Here is a 24,817-nt window from a genome sequence, read left to right as displayed (position 1 = left end):
ACAGCATAGTAATTGAAATGGGCAAGTAATATTTTTTCATCTCAGCATTCAAACAATTTCAAGTAGCAACCATCTGTGTCGGTATTCTAACCTATAGCCTTGCGCATGGGTTAAAACCGAACTCCTGACCAACTGCACATTATTTATTCCAGTAAAAGTGCAAATAATATAAGCAATGAATTCGTTGAAGAATGCTGCTGTGTTACTACTACGTTCAGATCTTGAGTATAGAGAGTGAACAGCACATTTCTGTATCAAATGTTCTTTCCGTGTGCAAGGAATGAGAATCTAAACCATTAAATTCCATCGCCCACTTTATTACATCTTCCAAGATGTCTCAGAATAGACCTCATTTCCATTTTCCTACTGAAGTGTAAGTTAATGCAATGACAAGGGATGAAGGTTATATTTGCATTTAAACTCGCATTTCCATTTACTTAGACTAGTCAAATATTTGAAAGATACATAAAACTTAATGCACATGAAATAAAGCGATATTAATAAGCGTTGAGTGCGGGTAATAGAAGGCGCTCTAGCTATCCTGCAGGCGATATTCAAAATTGTTTTATAAAATACACTTAGATGTTATCTTTGGAAGTCCTTGTTGTAAAAATAGATTACCTCAATTCAGGCTTCTATACCTCTAAAGTATACCATTATTTATATTCGTGGCACCCTTCATTTCATTTTCATTATCATAATGAAACAAATTTCGATATACGCAAAACGAATTAAAGTTACGTTCATAGAAATCATATATAGCGTACCAGAAGTTATTTTTTCAAACAATATTTTTAAGAAGAAAATTCATTGTATAACAACATTCTTCCAAGTTTTCTCTCTCTTTCGATGACTCTTTTCAAGAAAAATTAAGGACGAATTTTTTTCTGGTAATCTTACGTTGAGCCTCAAATGCATATCATTTACTATTCTCATGCACTGCTGCAGAGAAGCGACAACACTTCGATTAGATTCACACATCGTATTTCAGATCTGCCATGGCTTCTCGAGTCCTTAACGATTTCCTGTAGGATTATTATTATTTTATTTTTTTTACTAGGGGCTTTAAGTCGCGCCGACACAGATAGGTCTTATGGCGACGAATAATAGTAATAATAATAATAATAATAATAATTATTATTATTATTATTATTATTATTATTATTATTATTATTATTATTATTATTATTATTATTATTATTATTATTAATATTATTATTATTACTATCACAGCATGCTAATGGAAATGTACATGTGTATCAAATCAACACATACACTGTGAGTGGAAGCAGAGTTTGAGCATAAGTTACTCTTCCACACAATAATTGCCTCTGCCTCCATATTACATAGAAAAGTTAATGTACAATTGACGCAATATACCGGGTGAGTCAGCCGCGCCTGATATGTTATGCTGTTAGGCATCCAACCAAACGTCACTGGTGCCGTTAGAGTCTATTCTCCTTTGCCGTATACCAAGCAACAATCGCCTTTAATCACTCACTTCACAATTACCTTTGCAAAAACAGGTACGTGCGGCCAGTATCCAGTAATCGGGAGATAGTGAGTTCGAGCCCCACTGTCGGCAGCCCTGAAGATGGTTTTCCGTGGTTTCCCGTATTCACGCCAGGCAAATGCCGGGGCTATACCTTAATTAAGGCCACAGCCGCTTCCTTCCACTTCCTAGGTCCTTTCTCTCCCATCGTCGCCATAAGACGTATCTATGTCGGTGCGACGTAAAGCAAATAGCAAAAAAAAAGGACCGTGTGCGACAGGCGTTTACTCAATGCATCAAAGTGTCGTACGGTTATGTAAAAAGTACGTGCCAATTATGATCCTTCAGTAGGGTATGAAATGAACGCTAAAATCGATGGCATACGGATAGAAAACGGAAGTAGTGGTCTTTCTAGTAGGCTTTCTTTAAACCTACTCGTTGGAGTCGCCGCGGAGTCATATTTTAAGTGCGGTGCTGTAAATACAGCAGCGTTTGGTATATGGATTCGAATCGCACTTGAGCGTATGAATGTTATTCGCATTTTGTACTTCGAGAATCATCCACAGAGCCAATTTAGCGGAATGCCCTCGCGTTGTGGGTTATTTAATTTATTTATTTATTTTGGCACTGTTCTAGGCCATTAGGACTGCTTATGTGGATGTTTAATAAGCAGAGCTGGACCAGAAGAGAATCGTTGGAGGTTTGAATTCGCTTGACTAAGCAACACCCTGTTACCGCAGTAAGTGTTCGAATAGATGGCTTTCTGCAGTAATGCACGTTTCAGAACGCCGTTGATCTGCCATTTGGGCTCTTTGTAGCATCGTAGGTGATACGGATTCTCAGGCTTCTGTAATAAGGTGTCGAAGGCTATTTTCCGGCTGCTGAGCGTACACTACATCCTTCAAATGACCCTATAGGAAGAAGTCCAGTGGCGTCAAATCGGGCGATCTAGCAGGCCTACCTATCGACCGGGATGTGGAACAGCTAATCACACTAACCACGACACCACAGAGGCGGACCTGCTGAATACATAGAGAAGAAATGACCAGGACCGCTAGGCTACATCAAGTGCCAGGCCACTACAAATTCAACATGCATGCCGTTGGTCGAATGTGGAACGAATGGCCTCTTATTTGATCCTCAAGGTTTTAAATGTGAATAAAAATATTTATCGTTCGTAGTATTCGAAGCCACCTACCAACGCAACATGCGTCAAAACGTCTGTTGTTACGCCACTACACCCACAGTGACTGTTGCCTCTCGTTTGTCAGAAAGCTTGCTTGGCGTAAAACTACGTCCCGCTTCACAAAAAGACACGTTTTCTGTCAGTATGCCATCGCTTATAGCAATAATTTCATAACCAATCGAAAGCTTATAATTTGCACGTACATTTTACATAACCGTATGCCAGTTTGATGTATTGTGTAGATACCTGTCGTATACATGCTTTTGCCAAAGTAGCTCAGTGATAACGCAGTAAATGCTTTAAAGGCGACTGTAGCTTGGTGCGCGGCAAGGGAAAATCGGCCATCACCCTACTGACGTTCGTTGGGTTGCCTAAAAGCAGAAACGTCAGGCGCGGCTGACTCACACGGTAGCTAATACAGTTCTTCTTCTTCACCCAATTTTCCCACATCTGTGGGGTCGCGGGTGCGAACCGTGTCGTACAAGTGTATTTAGCCCTGTTTCACAGCCGGATGCCCTTCCTGACGGCAACCCTATATGGAGGGATGTAATTACTATTGGGTGTTCCTGTGGTGGTTGGTAGTGTAGTGTGTTGCCTGAATATGAAGAGGAAAGTGTTGGGACAAACACAAACAACCAGTCACCGGGCCAGAAGTATTGATCAGACCCGATTAAAACTTCCGACCCGGCCGGGAATCGAACCCTGGACCTCTGAACCGAAGGCCTCTGCGCTGACTATCCAGCCAATGAGTCAGATCGGTAGCTAACATAATAACAATTTAATTCTGAAAATTAGGTGTATTTACATTGTTACAGGTAAGGTGGTTTGACAGGGGGTGAAGTTGGAAGTATAAAGAAGCAGAGCATGAAAAAATCATCTATGTTGTGTGACAGAAAGAGGAGAGAAGTTGAGACTGAATGCAGGATTGACATTCCACTATTCACTTTGGTTTTAGGTGAGCTTTTAGTTTGGTTTTGAAAGGTCCTAGTTTGGTAGAGTTTTTAATCTGACCAGGAAGAGAATTCCAGACTTGAGCAACTCGAGTGTAGTATGTTGTCTGAAATGCTGAGGTGCGGGCTTGAGTAATGTACAGAGTGGCTCCATTCCACGAGCTGCAGATCTGTATCCTAACTATAAATGCTGTAGGGGATCGGTATTGTAAGTGCCAGAAAACTATTTATTGAGAAACACAAGATCAAGAAGTTTAAGTGTTTACTGTATGGGAAGAATGGGTTCTTTTTAAGTTTTGAAAGAATTGGCGAATTATTTTATGGCTGTCTGGGCGCTCGAGTTTCTCAATGTTTTCCTTCGAATTTGGGTGCCATGCAGGGGTCTGGTATGAAATTATGGCCACGGCTAGAGAAAGATATGCTGCTCTCTTGGCTGAACGCCTGCACCGAATCAGGTTACGGAAAATATACCCCCAACAATTTGAGGCTTTGGGCCTGACGTATTCGGTGTCCGTATTCACTTCAGATCACTAGTAATACTCAATCTTAGAAGTGTGATTCTGCTTGGGTGGGGAATCAAAGTACATTTATAGAACAAGGTCAGTGATTTTGAATAGGATTACGTGTTATAGATATATGAGTGCTTTTAGATGGGTTTATGAAAATGTCAGTTTTGTGACACCCTAGTTCAACGATCGCGTTATCCAGGCCAATTCCTCTGATGATGTCCGACTCGTTGGCTGAACGGTCAGCGTACTGACCTTCGGTTCAGAGGGTCCCGAGTTCGATTCCCGGCCGGGTCGGGGATTTTAACCTTAATTGGTTAATTCCACTGGCACGGGGCTGGGTGTATGTGTTGTCTTCATCATCATTTCATCCTCATCACGACGCACAGATCACCTACGGGTGTCAAATAGAAAGACCTGCACCTGCCGAGCCGAACCCGTCCTGGGATATCCCGGCACTAAAAGCCATACGACATTTCATTTCCTCTGATGATGTGACCAATGTCGAAAATCGCTGTTTTACTGTGGATACTAATAGTATTTTAACCTTCGATGGTTTAATATTGACTGATGTTTTCTCTTGACTGTTTACAGGATTCTCTGTATTCTACCCATAATCATCATCATAATCTTCATAATCATCATCATCATCATCCACTACTTATCTGCAATTAGGGTCCTCATCTAGGTGGCAGATTTCCTATTATTTCTTTACCTAGAAGGAACGGGAAATGACAGCAGAATGTTTCGATGAATTCCAGTCTTCCTTAATGTACAACATTCGGGTACTTAGAAGGATGGTGGAGAACACTAAAATTTAATCGGTGACAGTAATGTCTTGAATCTTTCATAATTTGTCAGTTGTACTATTGAGCTAAAACAAGTTACAGTAAAGCTCATGAAAATTATGTATAGCATACCAGAAGTTATTTTTCCAGAACATATTTTAGGAATAAAATTTATTGTATAACAATTTTCTTCCACTTATTCAGAAATCGTGAATCATCATTACATTCACCTTTACGTATACTCTCATTCCGTACGAGTGATCATCAGTGAACGAACATAACCACCAACAGTAGGTTGCTCACATATTCTGTATTTTGGTTCCCACGTCTCCTGTGTATGATCATTTCTTTTATTTTCTCATTAATGATCTCCAAGCTCACCTAGTTGCCTACACATCCGAATCGATATAAGGGAATCAGCATTACCTCTGAAGAATAAACAGTGAGTGTGTCATCACAGTATCACAAGTTATTAATTGTTTTTCCACATATGCCGATATATTTTCCCCGCCTGGTTGTCCTCCATCCTTACGGCGTCAATTTTATACGGTCTGACGCAGTGGTTAGTCGGCTCGAGTTCCGTTGGTCGAAAAGCAAATTTTCACCATCATAATGTTGGCCTTCAGGGTAGGAGAGGTGGTACTATACAGTGTTATTCACCTAAGATGTTACACGGAAATACCTTCTAAACCATTAAGGATATCGTCAGTCTGTTTTCATGTTCGTAAATGGTACCCAGAGCTTTGTAAAACAACGTGCTACTTATTCTCATGGGGTGATTAATGACCGCGGTATTGATACTGACTCCATATTCTTAAATGGAACGGCAGGAATACATACAACTGGCCTAAACGTTCAACTGCGTACAAGTTCAAGTATCTAAGTATTTTCAAAATCGGACAGTTACTTTTTGAGATATCAATAAGAACGCATTTGATATTTTGCGTGCCGCATCAGACAGCGTACGGTCGCCCAAGGACGTATTAGCACGCAAGCTGTTTCCTGGCATTGATTCCAGCCACGGAACGAATACCAGGCATGTACTGTAAACTATCGTACACACAATGTGTGTACCGTAACATACCCTGCTACTACGATTCAAATGTTTTCATTCCCCATCCTGAAGGGATGGGGCGGGCCACCTAGACGGTTACGCCCTCTCTCTGGCCAAGAGATGCGGACGGGTCGGGGATAGGTGATGGAAGAAGGAGGTGGGAAATGGATGTGAAGAAGTAGGAGATGGGAGAGGAAGTGTGTCTATGCCTAAGTATGGGTCAATTGCTTTATTTATTTCATCGGTTAAGTTACAGTCTTGTATAAGATAGAAGATTTAAAGTAGGGTATGATGGGAAAATTGGAGTGCCAGGAGGTGGAATAAGGAGGAAATGTTCACGAGCGATGTGAGGAGGAGACGGAGGAGGTCAAAGTTGGGCGATGGGGATGAAAAGCAACCAGGAGGGGGTGGAGAAAAACGGGTATGTGGGCGAGGCGTGGGAGGAGGGGCCGGCCGGGAACGTCGTCTTGATGTAGGAGGTCGGTTCGGTGATTGACGGGGAAAGCGAGAATATTCGACACGATGATGGCGGCCATATAAATGGACTCCATGTTCAATGAGGCGCTCGGTGTCGGCGGATGTCGGAAGATGAAGCCGAACCAAAAAGGTAGGGCCATCGGCATTGAAGATCCTGGACGCCCTGCTGATCGGTAGTCCTGCCCGGCGAAGTTCGTGGGCGATGTCTTCCTGTGGAATACTCGGGTCCACTCCGTGGGCCACGCAGCTGAAGATGGTGGTGCAGTCGAGCGCCGGTGGGGACGATGGTGGACGTGCTGTATCTACTGGAGCTGTGGCAGTTTCCGTTGCAGGAGGTAGAAGGGTTGCGGGCAGGGAGCTAGGTTGTTCAGGTATGGGACAGACGGAGAAAGAAGAAATTATAATTGGGGAAGGATGAGGCATGGATATTGTGGTAAATGAAAAGGCGTATATCTTTTCGTGCCGGGAGTGTCCCAGGACATGTTCGCCTCGCCAGGTGCAAGTCTTTTGATTTGACTCCCGTAGGCGACCTGCGCGTCGTGATGAGGATAAAATGATGATGAAGACGACACATACACCCAGTCCCCATGCCAGCGAAATTAACCATAGAGGGTTAAAATTCCCGATCCTGCCGGGAATCGAACCCGGGACCCCTGTGACCCAAGGCCAGTACGCTAACCATTTAGCTATGGAGCCGGACGATGTTGTGGTGATGGGAATTGAAGAAGAGATGGGAACAGACGAAGTGAGGGTGGTGGAGGTGAAGGTGGATGTGGTGATGGTAGTTACTGGTGCGAAGTCTGTTGAGGCGATGTTTCCCGTGGTGGCGATGTTGTCCGGGAGCTGAGCCAGAATATTCGGAGGCGTAGAGTCGGTACGATGGTGGTTAATCGTGGTTAATGATGTACCGGAAGTCATCTGCATTAGGAATAAACAACAATACATCCAAGGAAGGTTTATGGCCAGCGAGAAGTCTTGAAACACTATGGACGCCCAGTAGACGGAGCTCCATTTCGACGTCACAATCGGAGATAGTAGGGGGAATATCACGGGCGATGCAGGTGTATATGATGGGAAGGCTGACTTCCTTAAGGTGTCAGGCCGATGTGCTTGTTGGCGCTGGCGAGGTGCAAGTTAAAGATGATGCGGCACCCAGCCAGGCAAAAAAGTGAAGTGGTTCTGTATCGTTCCTCCTCGTAACGGTGATGGTGTCTCGTGACACATACCCTGGGTGTGTAACGTTATTGTATGACTGGCGAACACACAACGGGGAAGGGAGATTATTCATTTTCTTTTCTATAAGAAGCTCTTCCGGTGTCCTGTATTATGTTTATTTCTCAATTTATACAGTAGTAAGTACTAACACTCAAACTAGTGACAATTATAGCTTTCGTAATGTTCCTTTGAAGTCAAAGTTATTTTATTCCTTTTAAAACATCACACCTCCCTGTCCTGTCATGAGTTCGCCTGTCATACGCACTTTGCAAACCCATCACATGTGTACGATATGCTTACATAATGGGTATCCATTCTGTGGCTGAAATAACTCCCAAGAACCTGCTTGTGCGTCAATATGTCCTTTCCCGACTTCACGCTGTCCGATGCGGCATGCAAAACAGCACACTCTGTTCTTATTGATATCTCAAAATCTAACTGTCCGATTTTGAAAATTCTTACAAATTTGATCTTGTACACAGTTGAACATTTATACCAGCTGTATGCATTTGTGGCGTTCTATTTAAAAATATGGAGTTAGTATCAATATCTCGGTTATTAATCGCCACATGAGAATACATAGCATATTATTTTACAAGCTCCTGGGTATTATATACGAATATGAAAACAGAATACCGATATCTTTAATTTTTTAGAAGTTATTTCCGTGTAACATCTTAGGTGAAAATCTCTGTATACATTTTAACCCATTTGTTCCCAGAATTATTTTTTCGAAGGATTGCCTTGATTTTCACAAAAGTTACTCAATAGGGGGTGTGGAACTGTAAGAAAAAATGGATTTTGAATGAACATCATTTTCAGGGTTATTTTTAGCCTGGCAGGATTTCCTGCCAATGGGATTAATCATTATCTGTTTCAACTTGTCACTTTGAACTTATTGTCAAAGTACTGCAAAATAATGCTCATCAGGTTAAACATTTAAAACAATGTGACAAAATATATCAACAATGACGACTGAGTCCACATTCTTACATAAATATAAAAACGTTTTGAAATAAACTTGTTAGGAAAACTTGCACTGTGTTGTTTCTTTACAGAGGTCTCACATGGTAGTGCTTGTGACATTCAGGATGAAGAGGTGTGTTACATTTTTCACACTTGTATGTTGTTCTACCTTTGCACTGCTTGCATCTCGAATTAGGTTGCTCACTTTTTATTATCCAATTATTTATTTCATCAAACCATGTTTCATTATAGGCGATGACACTGATTTGAAATCTTGGACCGGAGCATTTCCTTTCACTTCCATACTGCAGGAGCAGTTGCTGACTAATATCCTACTGGAACATTACCAATGTTATATTATTACCAAGACTTCGGAAAAGGCACCAAGCGTTCACAACAGCTGCGTTCAGCACCCAAACAAACAATGGCCACCACCATTTTTTGGACCTGATATGAATCCTGTATGTAGCCACATATTGGTCATGTGAATCAATTCCTCCCATGTATTTATTATAGACTGCTATTAGTTTAGGTTGAGGCACTTGGATAGATTTCTTCAGTTTGGCAGACCATCTTTTAGCAGATGTAAGTGGATTGGATTTTACAGCATTACTAGCAACTGTTACAACTCTATTGTCAAACCACCTTACTAACATTATTATATCATCAGCAACTGTTTGGCCCATAGCTTTCTTTTCTAAAGATTTCTTGTCAATGAGGGTTGCATCTCCAATCCTATTTTCTCTGATAGTCCCCGTAGCAGCTATTCCTTTTTGTGACAAATCTTCCAGAAGAGGAATGGAGGTGAAAAGATTGTCAAAAGCAATATGTGAACCAGCTTCAATATTACATTTTTTGGCAAGTGTTGTAACAATATCATATCCTTGGCCTGATCCTCAAGGTGGAATACGAGTGCTGCTTCCGCAATATGGTTCGACATGAATCATATAGCCATCTGCTGAACAAATGGTCCAAAGTTTAAAACCAAACCTGATGGGTTTGCCACGAATGAACTGTTGTGTATGGTGTCTTCCATAATAAGGTACTACAGTTTCATCAGTGCTTAGAAACTCTGGATTATCTGTAGCTTTGAACGCTTCATTGAGCATGTCAAACAATGGCCTAACTTTGTAATAACAGCCTCCATCAATAGCTGTGTTATCTGCTAAGTGAATCCGTGTCATTATATCATCAAACGTATTTCTGCGCGTGGATTTACTTACAAGTTCGTTATGTGTGTCAGGGGACAAACTCCAGAACATACGTCTGGTAGGCAGAGGTACGTAACCAGAAAGGAGTAATATTCCTAAGAAAACTAGAATATTTTCTTTAGTCAAGCACTCTACTGAAAGATTCTTTTGTCCACTGTATATTTTACTTAGTTCTAAAATGTGATCAATGAGTTCATTTGGATAAAGGACCTGAAAGGAGTCCATAGGAGATTTCAAGTGTTCCCTCCAATAATCTGTCAGATTTGGATGGTAAGGCTCTTTGTACGATGGTATGTTTAGTCCAACTCTTTTGTTACAAGCACCAAAACTTATTTTCTGATATTTCTTCTTTCTTGGTGGCATTTGAGCTTTATCTGTTGTAACAGCTGGTCCGGCTAATGATGTAACCGAAGTATGGCGCGCAGATCTCTGGTGCAGGACATTGGAGGTCTCTCTGGATATAGGAGATTTAGGTGACATATTGGGTGCAAGAAAAGCCATTTTCTCTAGTCCACTTTCTTTGACTGGGTCGATGGGTATTACTGCTGAGGTTGACGGTGAGCATAAAGTGTTAGAATTACTAAATACTGGCTGATCTTCGTCCGTTTCTATAAGTAGTTCAGCAGAACTTTTGAGTATTCGCCTATGTAAATGATGCAACTGAAAATCTACCTCATCATCACTTTTGTCGGAGTCAGCATCTGTCTCTATGTCTGCATTTTCAACTCACGGGAGTACAAAAATTGCAATCACATTGACATCATCCAGGGCATCACATTCTAACAGGTCACATATTTCATTGACGCACAGCCTAAAATAAAAAGAACACGCATTTTTAGGACTATAAGTATTACGGCTAACAATGGTAGTGTTATATCCCAATGGCAGGAAATCCTGCCGGAGGATTTAAATGGTTCATTTTTTCCCTTTCAAGAATAATGAGCAAACTTCCAGTAGCAACACAGTCTTCCTGACTGTCTTGAGAACTTAAATACATAATACTACTCAAATCCAAGGTGAAGGAAAGGAATACTTACGATGTATGTCTGTTGCTGTATGCCATTTCATTCCACTCGATGTTTTGCTCAAACTAATACACCTGTGGTGATTAATAACACAAAATTATGGTATGGATCTTTATAACTGGCTTCTCTATGAAGGTCAGGGAATATGCTAACACAGTGAATAAACAAATTAACTTAATGCACTGCTATCTAGATAGAGAAAACTACACCGGTAGGAAATCCTGCCAGCGGGATGAAATGGGTTAATCACTAAATTGCGTGCCAAAATCCTGGATTCAATTCCAAACGTCTCCGCGGTGTCCATATGAAGTGAGTGCACATGAGGCTGCTGATGGTGTACGGTTAGAAACGTTAAGCCTTCAGCGAACCCCATCGTACTAATCGACGGGAGCAGGCAATGTGCCGGTACTAGGTTTCATACTCTCCCTTCCTACTGTCATAGATCACGTTATTAAATTCATCTCATTAACTCCTCTGATGTCCCTCTCTGTGGTGTAGTGGTTAGTGTGATTAACGGCCACTCCCGGAGGCCCGGGTTTGATTCCCGGCTCTGCCACGACATTTGAAAAGTGGTACGAGGGCTGGAACGAAGTCCACTCAGCCTCGGGAGTGAAATGAGTAGAGGTGGGTTCGACTCCCACCTCAGCCATCCTGGAAGTGGTTTTCCGTGGTTTCCCATTTCTCCTCCAGGCAATGACGGGATGGTACTTAACTTAAGGCCACGGTCGCTTCCTTCCCTCTTCCTTGTCTATCCTTTCCAATCTTCCCATCGCCCCAAATGGTCCCTGTTCAGCATAGCAGGTGAGGCCTCCTGAGCGAGGTACTGGGCATTTTCCCCAGTTGTTTCCCCCATCCCAAATTCTCACGCTCCAGGACACTGTCCTTGAGGCTGTAGAGGTGGGATCCCTCGCTGAGTCCGAGAGAAAAACCAACCCTGGAGTGTAAGCAGAATAATAAGAATTCCTCTGATGAGGATTTATCCAAGAAGTGCGTCCGGTCATAAAAAAATCTCACTACGAAGATTTATATCACCTACTTCCTGACCCTTTGAAGAAACAGGACAAGGGATGGATGTATAGGCATTTTTGCATTTAAACTCTTCGGGCAGTAGTCTGCAAACATGTCGACTGTCAGCTTCATGAGAATAACACAGTCACTTACTAGCAATACTGAAGACAACTGAAGTGCGAGTTTGCAGCAAGGAATATATATAATTATGTTCGAGCTCATTCTGATGTATGTATTAAAGCAGCAAAATAAACGTAATTTCGATAATATGGAAGAGTTTATAAGAAATCGATAATTTTGTCATATAATGCAGCTGTTGTTTGGTTGACGTTTCTAATATTCTCATACCGGCTTGGTCACTGACGCCATAAATACAAACTATAAATCCATAAAAATAAACGAAACTGTAAAGAACCTTGGCTTTACTTTTGATAAGTACTAAAACTTGACAGAGCATACCACGAACATTTGCCTAGGAGTGTTAATTTCTTTGTCCTCCCTTAAAAGTTTTGGGATCTCCTTCCACTAAATATGAGAATGTTACTTATTCAGAGCCTAATTCTACCCATCTTTGATTGTGGTGACGTAATATACAACAAGCTAAACGCCACAGTTAACGCTAAACTTCAACGTAATTATAATACGTGTTATCGTTTTGTATTAAATATGTTCACGTATTGCTGTGCATCACCCTGTCTTAAAAAATGTCAGGTTTATATTTGGCAGAGATAAGAAACCTTCACTCGGACTCGCTTGACCAAACCATGCTATGTAAAAACACACCAAGTTATCTGAGAACGGACCGAACATTATTGTACAAGGGCGGAATCCACTTTCCTGCTAAGGTTCCCAAGTGACCGCACGACAAGTTACGCCAACTCACTCATACCTGCAACTATACGCTCCTGGAATTCACTTCAGGCTGTAATTAGAGACATACACAGTAGAAATATATTTAAAAAGAGACGTTGTAAATGGTACATACACGTAAGAAATTAGTATACATTATAATGTTTCTTTATAGAAACTCTTTGAAATTTACCTTTCGTTTATAACTACTATTTAATTTTAATTTCATAATTAATTATATGTAATTATGAACCTTTAGACTCTGTACTTTTGTACAATGTAGAACATATAAGTCCGGCCCCGCGGTGTAAGGGGCAACGCGTCCGTCTGTCATCGGGCGGCACCGGGTTCGATTCCCGGCCGGGTCAGGGGTTTTAATTGTAAATGATTAATATCCCTGGGCTGGGGACTGGGTGTTTGTGTTGTCTTAACGTTCCTTCCCTCCCATTTAACACTCTATATTCAACACTCTACGCTTCCGAAATTCCAATTATACTCAGATGCATATCACATGGTGCAAGTAGGGGCAAAATATCTCTATACGTCGACGCCCCGAAAAAATAGCATTTTTTGAAAAGCACATATAAGATGATTTGGCATAACAGCAGGCTTCATAGCCTGAGCCAAAGCAAAGTCACCTCCGTACAGGCCATGAAGGCCCTGGGAGGAGCGGAAGGTAAAGGCTTCCACCATTGTTAACCTCGGCCCGTGAAGGGCTAGAGTGTTTAGCTCTACGCCCGGCCGCCTTTGCCCCCGGGAATTAACCTGGTACTCATTTTTGGTGTAGGCTGAGTGAACCTCAGGGCCATATGCACCTCCGGAAGTGGAAATCTCGTTTCTGAAATTTTACAACTTCCTGACGGGGATTCGAAACCACGTCCTTCCGGGCGAACCGAGTCATAGCCTGAGCCGCGCCATTAAAATCGATTAATAAATTTTAAAAAATATGTAAAAAATTAAATGCATTACTTTTTGTAAATTTTCCACTTATTTTTAACTTTTGTCAGCATGATTTTCCTTATGTGAAATAGCGGAGTAATACAATTAATACATGCTATGGTGCTTAAGTTCTACCACGAGTGACCAGCTCACTCAGCGGTCGGTGCGGTGTCTGCTTGAAACTGTTCACATTTCACCAAAGTAATCAACGGTACCACGTTCGCCTTCATTCATGTTAACGCGTGGTTGCTTGTTGGGTAATGGATCTATTCTGCTCCTCCAGTTTCCTCTTACTGGAATACTACCAAGATCTTATCTTACTAGTTGGTCACTACTTACGGCGGAATATCCTTCGAGATATCGAATAATTCGAGTAATAGAACTTCGAGGTATCGAAGATATATGACATGAATTACATAGGATTACGTCGGGAAATGACGATTTCGAGATATAGAAAATTCTAGTTACGGACGTTCGAATTATAGAATTTTAGCTGTAGTTCCAGTGGCGTAGAACTCACCTCATGACGCTCGGCCGTTTAAACTTGGAGACGCTTCCTACAAGACTTTTCACATATTGCATTACTGATTATGGACTTCCTAGTATCCTGACAAACCACTTTATCCTCTCGAATGAATTTTTAATAATTCGGTAATTTTGCTAAAGGGAGAAATTTTTCGCACTTCTTCCCAGCACAATTCTCTCAAATGTTCTCTATTTGAGTTGTCACCGTATACTCGTAGAATTCACAGAGAAGAATATTAAACTCTATCTCACACGGCGTTCTGTCACACCGGAGTGCACAGCTCCACTAATTGTTAGCCACTTTGCACAACGATTTTTGTACCTCAAATGGCAACACTATTGCATCCACCTATGACATACTCTTCTTACTGTTGGAGTGAGTAGCTCAGACGGTAGAGCGCTAGCCTTGTCAGCCCAATATGGCATGTTCGATCCTGGTTCAAATACGTCAGCCTCCTGTCGGTAGATTTACTAGCACGTAAAAGAAATCCTCCGGGACAAAATTACGGCACCTCGGACATTAAAATAAAATATTACTCTTGTTGCTAGACACACTGGCCCCCCTCTTTATAATTAGAGAGTGACCAATTTAATTGCACGTGTTTTGTATTTTAAAACTTGCATGTTTTATAACAGGGGCTCCCTGGCCGAGGCGGTAAAGGCGTGCTCGGGTCGCCCGGAAGAACGTAGGTTCGAATCCCCATCAGAACGTCGTAAAGTTTAAGAATCGAGATTTCCACCTCCGAAGGTGCATATGGCCTTGAGGTTCACTCAGCCTACACCAAAAATGAGTACCAGGTTAATTCCTGTGGGCAAAGGCAGCCGGGCGTAGAGCTAACCATTCTACCCCATCACGTGCCGCGGTTAACAATGGTGGAAGCCTTTACCTTCCACTGCTCCAAGGGACATCATGGCCTGTACGGAGGTGACTTTGCTTTGCTTTTATGTTTTATAACGCTCACATGTTCAAGTACGGCTAATATGTCCATGCGTTGACACATGGTACATCTGAACGCGTTCAGGTATTTTAAAACTTTATATTCTCAATTGCCGCCCCCGTGGTGTAGGGGTGGCGTACCTAGCTCTCACCCGGAGGCCCCGCGTTCGTTTGCCGGTCAGGTCAGGGATTTTTACCAGGACCTGAGGGCTGGTTCGAGGTCCACTCAGCCTACGTAATTAGAATTGAGGAGCTATCTGACGGTGAGATAGCGGCCCCCGTCTAGAAAGCCAAGTATAACAGCCGAGAGGATTCGTCGTGCTGACCACACGACACCTCGTAATCTGCAGGCCTTCGGTCTGAGCAGCGGTCGCTTGATAGGCCAAGACCTTTGAAGGGCTGTAGTGCCATGGGTTTTTTTATACTATGAAGTATTAAAACATGCAGATGCACTTGTGTGCAAAATTTTAAGCTAATCATTTTTACATTGTTCTTTTGGCAGCATTTTGAACTTAAGAGAAAGTTAATTTAGAGACAAATCTAAGTCAGATTTGGCGTCCTCGCATAACGTAACACGCAGGTGTGACTTAAATGTCTCCGTAGACTTTCGGAAATGTCCCTACATGCACTAAAGGGTACCACTATTTAATTGATATTAATAGTGTATGGCCTTAGGAGAATCTGGCGCAGGTCTTTTGAGTTGATGCTCTTGGGTGACCTGTACGTCTATGATCCCAATGTTGAAGAAGGCACCCACGTCCATTACCACTCCCAGTAATCTGTGAAGGTTAAAGTCCCCAATCCAGCCAGGAATCGAACGCGAGATCACTTGGACCAAATGCCAGCATGATAATCATTTAGCCACGGAGCGTACATGATTCCGAACGTTTCGAGTGTCTACATATACAAAAATCTTTTTTCTTCAGCCTTTTTCGTGTTTGCAATTTAGGTCCAAAACCTCTCTTAACCACTGTACTCTATTAGACGTTTTCCTGCTATATAATCATTAGGAAACCCTGTGTTCAAATTTCTCCTCTGTTGTGTTTTTCGCTATCCTACCCTGTTATTAATATGGTTTAGGGAAATGTACTTATTGTTTACGTTATGGCTTGATAGGCAATAAATAACTTAATCTTTCACGGCTACATGGTATTTTCACACATATTTTACCTATTTATATGCGAAAATTAAATCCTACTCTGAGCCAGAAAAGATAAAATAAAATGATATATGAATGATCAGCGTCAAATGCTTTCGTTTAGGACGGTCCCAAGTTCGATTCATGGATGTGAGGGGAATTTTAGAACATTTTTGTTAATTCCTTCAACACGGGTCTACGTGTTTGCGTTTACCTCAATACACATCGCCTCACACGCACGCAACACATTAAACTTCCAACCACCATTAAAATAATTCATAATGTTATAAAAGCTACCTGCTGTGTGCAAATTATGAGTTCAGACCTCATCTCAACAAGAAACAATTTCACTTAATATTACTTTTAATATAAATGGCCTTGGATGACATTTTCAACCTTGCAATCACGGCAGGAACATTGAATGAATTGAATGGCAATATTGCATACGTTCCTCAAGAAAGGGTTGGAACTAGGAAGGTGGTGCTCTTGGTGGTCTTGGTTGTGTATTGGTGGTTTTGGTGGTGGTGGTTGTAGTGTTTTAAGAGGAATTGCAGATAAGCCATCATCCTCTCTAAAACTAATTACAGTAGAAGTAAACTTGGAAAGTATCCGATCCATCGAAGAATGAAGGCAAGGGAAGAAGGAAGAGAAGGGCGTGAAAAGGAAATAGTCCCTAAGCCTCGCAAACGTACTCTAATACCGTCGGTGTCGGTACAGAACAAGAGTCGACCAAGAGCAGCCGGATGAGAAAAATGAAAGTGAGGAGCCTGACACAAGTAAGCTAGGAGAACCTTGACCGCCAAAGCACGCTCCGAAGCTGGGAGCCCCTGGCCACCTTTTAGTCGCCTCATTGGACAGGCAGGTTATACACCGGTAGAGTTCACTTCCTAATCCATAGAGGGGGAGAATTATGTTGACATACGGCCGTAAAGTCCTCATTTGCGACGCAGATCGCATCCGTGACTCCACCAGCAGTCAGCAGAAAAGGAAAAGAACATTTTCAGAGAGCCTTCTGTTTTTGCAGGTATTCAAAATGTACTGTATATCCATTTCATCTGATGTGTGTAGAAATCTGCCTCTTATCATAAAAGATGTACAACATTGTGCATTTTTAATGTTATTGGCACACCTTCTTCTTCTTCTTCTTCTTCGTTTTCTTCTTCTACCACTTTTCCCACACATGTGCGGTCAAGGGTGTGAACTGTGTCGCCATGTTTTTCGACTGGATGCCCTTCCTGACGCCAACTCCATATGGAGGGATGTAATAAAAATTGCGTATTTATGTCGTGGTTTGTGGTGTAGGGTTTTGTATGAATATGAAGAGGAAAGTGTTAGGAGAAGCATAAACACCTCGTCCCCGAGCCATAAGAATTAATGAGCCGTGATTAAATTCCCCGACTCAGCCGAGACTATGGACTGTCTAACAGATAATTAATTGGTAAGAAAATAGTTAATGCTTCTAGTGGAGTTTTCATAGTCCAGAGTACGAAATGTGAAATATATATATTTCTGGTTATTAAACGATGTGCTGTAATGAAAAGAAGCTTTGGAATTCGAAGTCTCCTCATTTGAATACGAAATTTCTAAATAATGTTATAAAAATGCTAAATTAGTACGTAAGCCATTTACAACGTTGGCGGTGGCGTCCCCGTGCAGAAATGTGCTCACGGCAGGTAAAAGCCAGAAGCAATGGAGTGGAAATGTGGAGAGTAATTAGAGCTCGTTGCTTCCGGCGTGCGACTTCAGACCTCACCTCGACAAGTAAAACAATTTCACTTAACATCCCTTTTAAGATAAATGGCCTTGGATGGCATTTTCCATCCATTAACTTCGCACCCACGGCAGGAACATTGAATGAATTGAATGGGTGTCCAGCATCTCTTGCGCCTCACCAACTCGAGCCGTGTAATGACCCATGCGGGCAAACGTCGTTCTGCTAGAGTGCTCGTGAAGTTAACACTAATGTGAACAACTCCATTAAGCAGTTGCAAAATGAATGTACAGTGCAACCTAGCTTTGGCTACCTACAGTATGCTGTTCCACCTGAGATAATACAGAGTGCTCATGAATTTGTGAACCACAGGACAAATAATATTCTTCTCATCCTCGTTCTTCTTCATAAGTCTTGTCTTCAATGTTATTGGTGATTATCCAGAGCATTTTCAGAAAAGTACGTCTGATATTATGTTGTCTCTTGTCGAATAGTCTTCAGCCATGAAGTGTTCCTTCTTCCCAGCGCCCTTCTGTCTTCGACTTTTCATTCAATGGTGAGGTGAAGTCGTCACTAATATTCGTTGATTATTATGTGATCACAGTACTGAGTAGCATGACGTCAAATTTTAAGAGTTGCTACCGGTGAAGCCATTTAAATAATTATGCGTAAAGCTAAAATGCTGTATAAAAACAAAATAGCACTTACAGGGTTTATGCCCACTTGCACATCAGTTCATTTCGGTCCATCTCTTTTGTTGAAAGCACGTGCATAATGGAACTATATAAGTTCAATCTTATCTTATTCCGATGCAAATTTGTTTCTATTGTCACCAAGACAAATTGGCAATTCTACTTTTTCCTTGAATGTTTCACTGATTCGTGAATGCGCCGCAGAGCCTAAAATATTCGTGTCTGAAGAATATGCGCCATTAGATCTTTGATTATATTCTCCGTGCTCTTGACATTTGAAGGGTGGTCGAAGATCTAAAATTCAAATGGGCAGAAGACTCACACTGTATGTCTCGGTTTATGTTTTGTTTTTTGTGATGCTCAACATGTAAAACTAAATATAGCATACTTTTAACATTACAATATGTAGTCCGTCACTGTATTCATCTCGATGTCACGTTCTCTGTATAATTTGAAACGACAACATCAGAGGAATTCTGGCCTAATGCAGTAATAAGAGGTTTCCGATTCGACTTAGGACAAGGAGATACGAACATTTGGCCTCACGTCTACAATGTTCATTGCAATAAGTTATTGCCAAGATACATACATTTAAAACCATTTGGATATCCCGTTTAAATCCCGGTGATGCCATTGAGTGATTTACTGAAGACAATGATGATTCAGCTGTCAGAACGTTCAAAGACTGCGTAGTCCGCTGACAACATAATAGAGAACTACCTTTCAAATGAGGCTATGTTCCCTCTAGCTTTTGAGCACAGTTTTCTGCCACCTGCAATCGAACGACTAATAACTGTGAAATTCTCCAGACTAAATGGAGTTGTTCCTCCTGAACTGGCCATCCCAATATGTAGAAATTCATTGTTCAGGCGGAGACATACGTCAGAGAGAAGAATAGGAGTGTAAAAAGGCCCAAGAATGCAAGACAGAAAGAAACGAATGGCGAAGTTTGAAGGAAAATTGTAGAGTGGTTAGACATTTTTAGGTATGGCAAGTAATTTTATTCTACGACACACTGAAACAAGTTTTATGCCTAGTGTGTAAATGGGAAACCACCGAAAACCACCTCCAGGGAGCCTACAATGGGGTTCAAACCGACTGTCTCCCGAATTCAAGCTCACAGTTATATCACCCAAACAGTGCTGCCAACTTGCTCTCTTAGACTTTGTAATGAATCGAACCTCAAATTAATACTAATTAAATTGTCATGGAAAACGACAACAACTGACGAAGTCCCACTCTTATTCAGGACCGGGCTGTTGTAGCTCAGGCGATGGAGTGCTGCCCTTCTGATCTCAATTCCGCTAGTTCAATCCCGGCCCAGTCCGGTACATCAGCCTCGTTTCGCTGTATTTACTGGCTTATTAAATAATTCCTGCAGGACGAAATTCGCGCACTTTGGCACTTCCGAAAATCGTGAAAGAAGTTAGTGGGACGTATAAACCATTATTATTATTATTATTATTATTATTATTATTATTATTATTATTATTATTATCATCATCATTATTATTATTATTATTATTATTATTATTATTATTATTATTACGGAGTCTCCGTGGTTCACAGAGAGGTGAAAGAAGCTGTGGGCCTGAATGGGTCTATCTACGATATCAAAACTTAAATTAAAACTTTAAAATAATGGTTATATTTCTTTTTTAAATCACAAACTTAACAAACTTTTCACTTAGGGAAATAACAAAGTTGCAGGTACAAATAGCAGTTAGTGCTGAGCTCCAGCTCCAAATTTACAAGTTTTACAACATCGCAAATATTGCGTTTAGACGAGGAGAGGAATCTCCCAATTCAAGAGCACTTTGCTCCGACCGATACAAATGTTACAGCCTTCCAAAGGCACCCCGCAATATTACAGAAAACTTAGGAAAAAACTTACATGCTCTCTAACATTAAGCAAGGAGACTGCGCTCCCAATTTCTTACAGCATACTGACGGCGACATTACACCAAAAATATAAATTTCTGGCCTCTCTAGGCCCAACTTACACATTTACAATTTTTACACAGGGGTATCAATTACCCAAACTACTGGGCCTTCGTCGAAAGAAGAACAGATTAAATTACTGGCCTGAACACAAAATGAATGGAGGCGTACACTTGCGCTCCTAGAAAATTATATATGAAACCTTAATTGGGCTCTCGGCCCGATGATGCAGAGGCTGATCCCAAGCCACTGAGGTGACTAGAAAGAAGGTTAATAAAACGCTTGACAGGAAAGAGAAACAGTTACAAAATCGTAGTCACCTCAAACTAAGTTGAAGGGGAACTTGAGAGGGTAACGCACTCTCTATCCCCGATTTACAGTTTAAGATTTTATGAAATTTTACAATAGTCGGAAGAAAGTTTACATTTTAGAAAACAAGGGGATACATGGTTAGAAATTTGAACCTTCCCCTCGTGTAAGTCTACGGAGGTAGCTACAAAGAGATATGACTGGTGGCCATTACCTTGGCTGATGAATTGCCTGACGAAGAATGAGGCGGCTCGCCTCCTGTCTTGACGCACACACTCTCAGAAATTCGGCGATCAAAAGACAAAGTAGCCTGAAAAGCCGCAGCTTATATACCCAAGGGTACGGTTCGACAGGGTTCTGGACTAAATCCGGACACACCCTCTCAATTTTACTGGGTCAACCAAAAACCTACAAGAAGCCAATGATTAGCTGAAAATTAATTACAGAAAATTGTGATTGGCCAGATTCAAAAACTTGCGGAATGAGAAAGAAGTGTTACAAACATTGAAATAACGAAATAAATGAAAGATAATTTAGTTGAGAAAACATAATAATACAATATTTTTTTTTGCTAGGGGCTTTACGTCGCACCGACACAGATCGGTCTTATGGCGAATACAAAACTTTAAACCATTAATTCTTATACCTTGCACCAGAGTGCATTACCTTAGTTTTTATGACATCTATGGAGAAAAGTTTGAACTTCTTGACGAAAATCAAAACAAAACAAATTAGTCCAGTCAGTATAGGCAACTTCAAAATAATACATTATTAAAAAAATCACTGGTGACATCTTCTGGTCAATGTCCCAACTTGCTGCCGTACTGTTTCACGTTTTGTTAGAGAGATAGCGCTCCTTAAGGCGCTTCTTTTGAATGAGCGGAGTTGAGGTGTACCTTCTGGTACAATTCAAATTATTGTTATTATTATTATTATTATTATTATTATTATTATTATTATTATTATTATTATTATTATTATTATCATGCAGGAAGTTCAAAGATATGGGTGACTACTTAGCCAAACTCCTTGCGGTTTCATCTGGGTAATGCTAATTGGCCGGCATGAACTGCTAATTAGCTGGGCACAATTGGTGAGTTTGTCTGTAATGGGCGACCGCAACTTGCACGCGGTTTGAAGCCCAAGTAGCAAGTATTGTATCTGTACCGGGAGGTAAACCCCAAAGCCACGCATTTAAATCTATCGCCTAAAAGAACTCCTCTACTGGTGAAACCGTGAAATTGAAACTAGACCAACTTATGAATTTACTCAGAAGATATCACCACTAAAATACGACATCATTTTGTTACTGTGAAGTTTCCTGAACTGACTGCTTTTCTACTTGTTTTGTTTTCCATTCATCAAGAAGTTTGAACATTCTTCCATAGATGTCACTACAAAAATCTATGATCATGCACCCTGGTGCGAAGTGAATTTTTGATTTAAAGAAGTTTTGTATTCATAAGATTTTTTAATAATTGATGTTCATTTATTTTTGGGTTGGCAATATTTATCTTTTCTTTCCGGCAGTTTTGAATCTAGCCAATCCCTAATTTCTGTAATTAATTTTCCACCAACCACAGTCTCCTTCTTCGATCCTGAGTGTTACTTTTGAAATCTACCAATAAAATACTGTGGGTGTGTCTTGATTATTCATGAATGATCTCGAACTTTCCCCGAGGGTTTATAAACTGCGGATTTTCACGTCTCTTGACCAATTGACCGTCATCTGACCTAGTGTGTGTGTCAAAGCAGGAGGCGGGCGGCGCCTCTTTCATCAGGCAGCAGTACTCCGACAAGGTAATGGCCACATAATATCTTTATTTATGCTAGCTCCGCAGTTTAACCTGAAGGAAAGGTCCGAATCATTAACTATGTATACTAGCTTTCCTAAAAATGTAACTTTCTGAAGGCTAATGTAAACACTTCATAAAATCTTTAACTGTAAATCGGGGATAGGGAGTGATGTACCCTCTCAAGCTCCCCTTCATATTGGTTCGAGGTGACTACGTTTTGTAACTGGCTTTCTTCCTTTCCGTAATGTCTTAACTTATTCTTATACGAGTCGCCCTCCATAGTTTGGGAATAGCCCCTGATTCATCGGCCTAGTGCCCTATAGGTTTTAAGAATTCATATCTAGGAGCGCAAGTACACGCCTCCATTCAGTTTGTGTTTCGGGCCATTTTCGTAACCTGTTCTTGTCCGCAAAGGCCCAATAGGTTGGGTACTAGATACCCATGTTTAAAATTTTCTGCCTTGATGGCGAGTGATTGTAATTTTCTGATATTGCCTTGAATAGGCTTGGAAAACTGAGAGCACGTTAGCTCTTTTCAAGTGTTGTAAAAGCGCCTCTGGGAGGCTTGATATTTTAAGTTGGGAGCAAGTGCTCCGTGAATGAGGTGATTTCTGCCCTTTGAACTAATTGGTGGTCGTCTGTAAATTTGAGCTGGGAGCTCAAGAATTGTAAAACTAGGGGCTTGAAGCCCAAGAGTGTTAAAGTTCTGAAATCTTGGATTTTATAAGTCTTGTTTCCAAATTGCTATTTTGTACCTGAAATGTCATTCTTATCTCACTAGATGAAAATTTGTTAAGTTGTTGTTTTCAAAAATATAACCTTCAGTTTACGTTTTAAATTCAATTCTTGACATTCTAGTTAGACCCATTCACCCCGGCACCTTCTTTCGCCTCTGCGTTCCACGGGTAACCCCGTAACAGTAGTAATTAAATTTGTTGATCTAAGAATGCCGAAACTGCGTGAGAATAGTTCATTCGTAAAACAAAATATTGAATGTCCCAGAACTGATCTCTTACAAACTGATATATTTGCAAGCTGAAGGAAGCAATCCTGTTCTCTTTCGTGAATATTCATATCGTGGCTGTAGCCAGGTAACCTTCCGTTTTGGATAGTATGCAGTCCTCAAGGATGTAACGTCAAAGTTTGATGATCCCACATCCATTGGCCAGGCGATCACCTTGGTGAGAAGCCACTTGGCTACCACAGCCCCTGATAAATGTTATTTAAATTTAACGACTGAATATATGTTACCATGCAAGTAAATGTACACGCTGTAAGATTATATTAAATTGCATGTCTCTTAGCTTTAACCGAGACGCGAAACGTGGATGATCAAGTACGTTGTTTCCGACGTAAGGTGCACGTTGAGGAAACTTTGATGATATTGGCAGGCCACATTCCCTACTGCCATTCACAATCGAGTTCGGAAGTTTCTACAATAACGCCAGGCACGCTTGCCAACTGCCATTCAAAATAGATATGGATAGTTTGCATTATAATGACAGGCACACTTTCCTAATGCCAGTCACAATCGAGTTGGAGAGATTTGATTGTAACTGAGACATGCTGCGCTATCTAATGTATAAAAAATCGAGATATGATAATAAAACATAGGATCAAAGTTGAAGATCTGTCCAAATTGAGCGGCGATTGCGTAATCTACTTTGTGAAATGACATACCGTTTAGAAAGCAGTTACCACGAAACGAAGGTCTGCCGGTCATTGAAATTGCCTCCATATTACGAGCATTAAGTAAAGCATTTGAACATTCTGAAATTAACTCTCAGACGAAAGAGTGTCCAGTGGCGAAACGAAATTATGTAGATAATAAAAGTTGTTTACAATGAAGGGAAGTTTCTCATATATCCATATATTCCTATAGAGATAGGAAGATCATATTCACATGACATGTGCATTGGTATGTTCTGAAGAAATGAATAGCATTGGAACCATGTCCTACCGGGCGAGTTGGCCGTGCGCGTAGAGGCGCGCGGCTATGAGCTTGCATCCGGGAGATAGTAGGTTCGAATCCCACTATCGGCAGCCCTGAAAATGGTTTTCCGTGGTTTCCCATTTTCACACCAGGCAAATGCTGGGGCTGTA

The sequence above is a fragment of the Anabrus simplex genome, chromosome 5, assembly GCF_040414725.1.
Source record: "Anabrus simplex isolate iqAnaSimp1 chromosome 5, ASM4041472v1, whole genome shotgun sequence".
Taxonomy (NCBI): domain Eukaryota; kingdom Metazoa; phylum Arthropoda; class Insecta; order Orthoptera; family Tettigoniidae; genus Anabrus; species Anabrus simplex.
Note: the sequence above shows the minus strand (reverse complement) of the source record.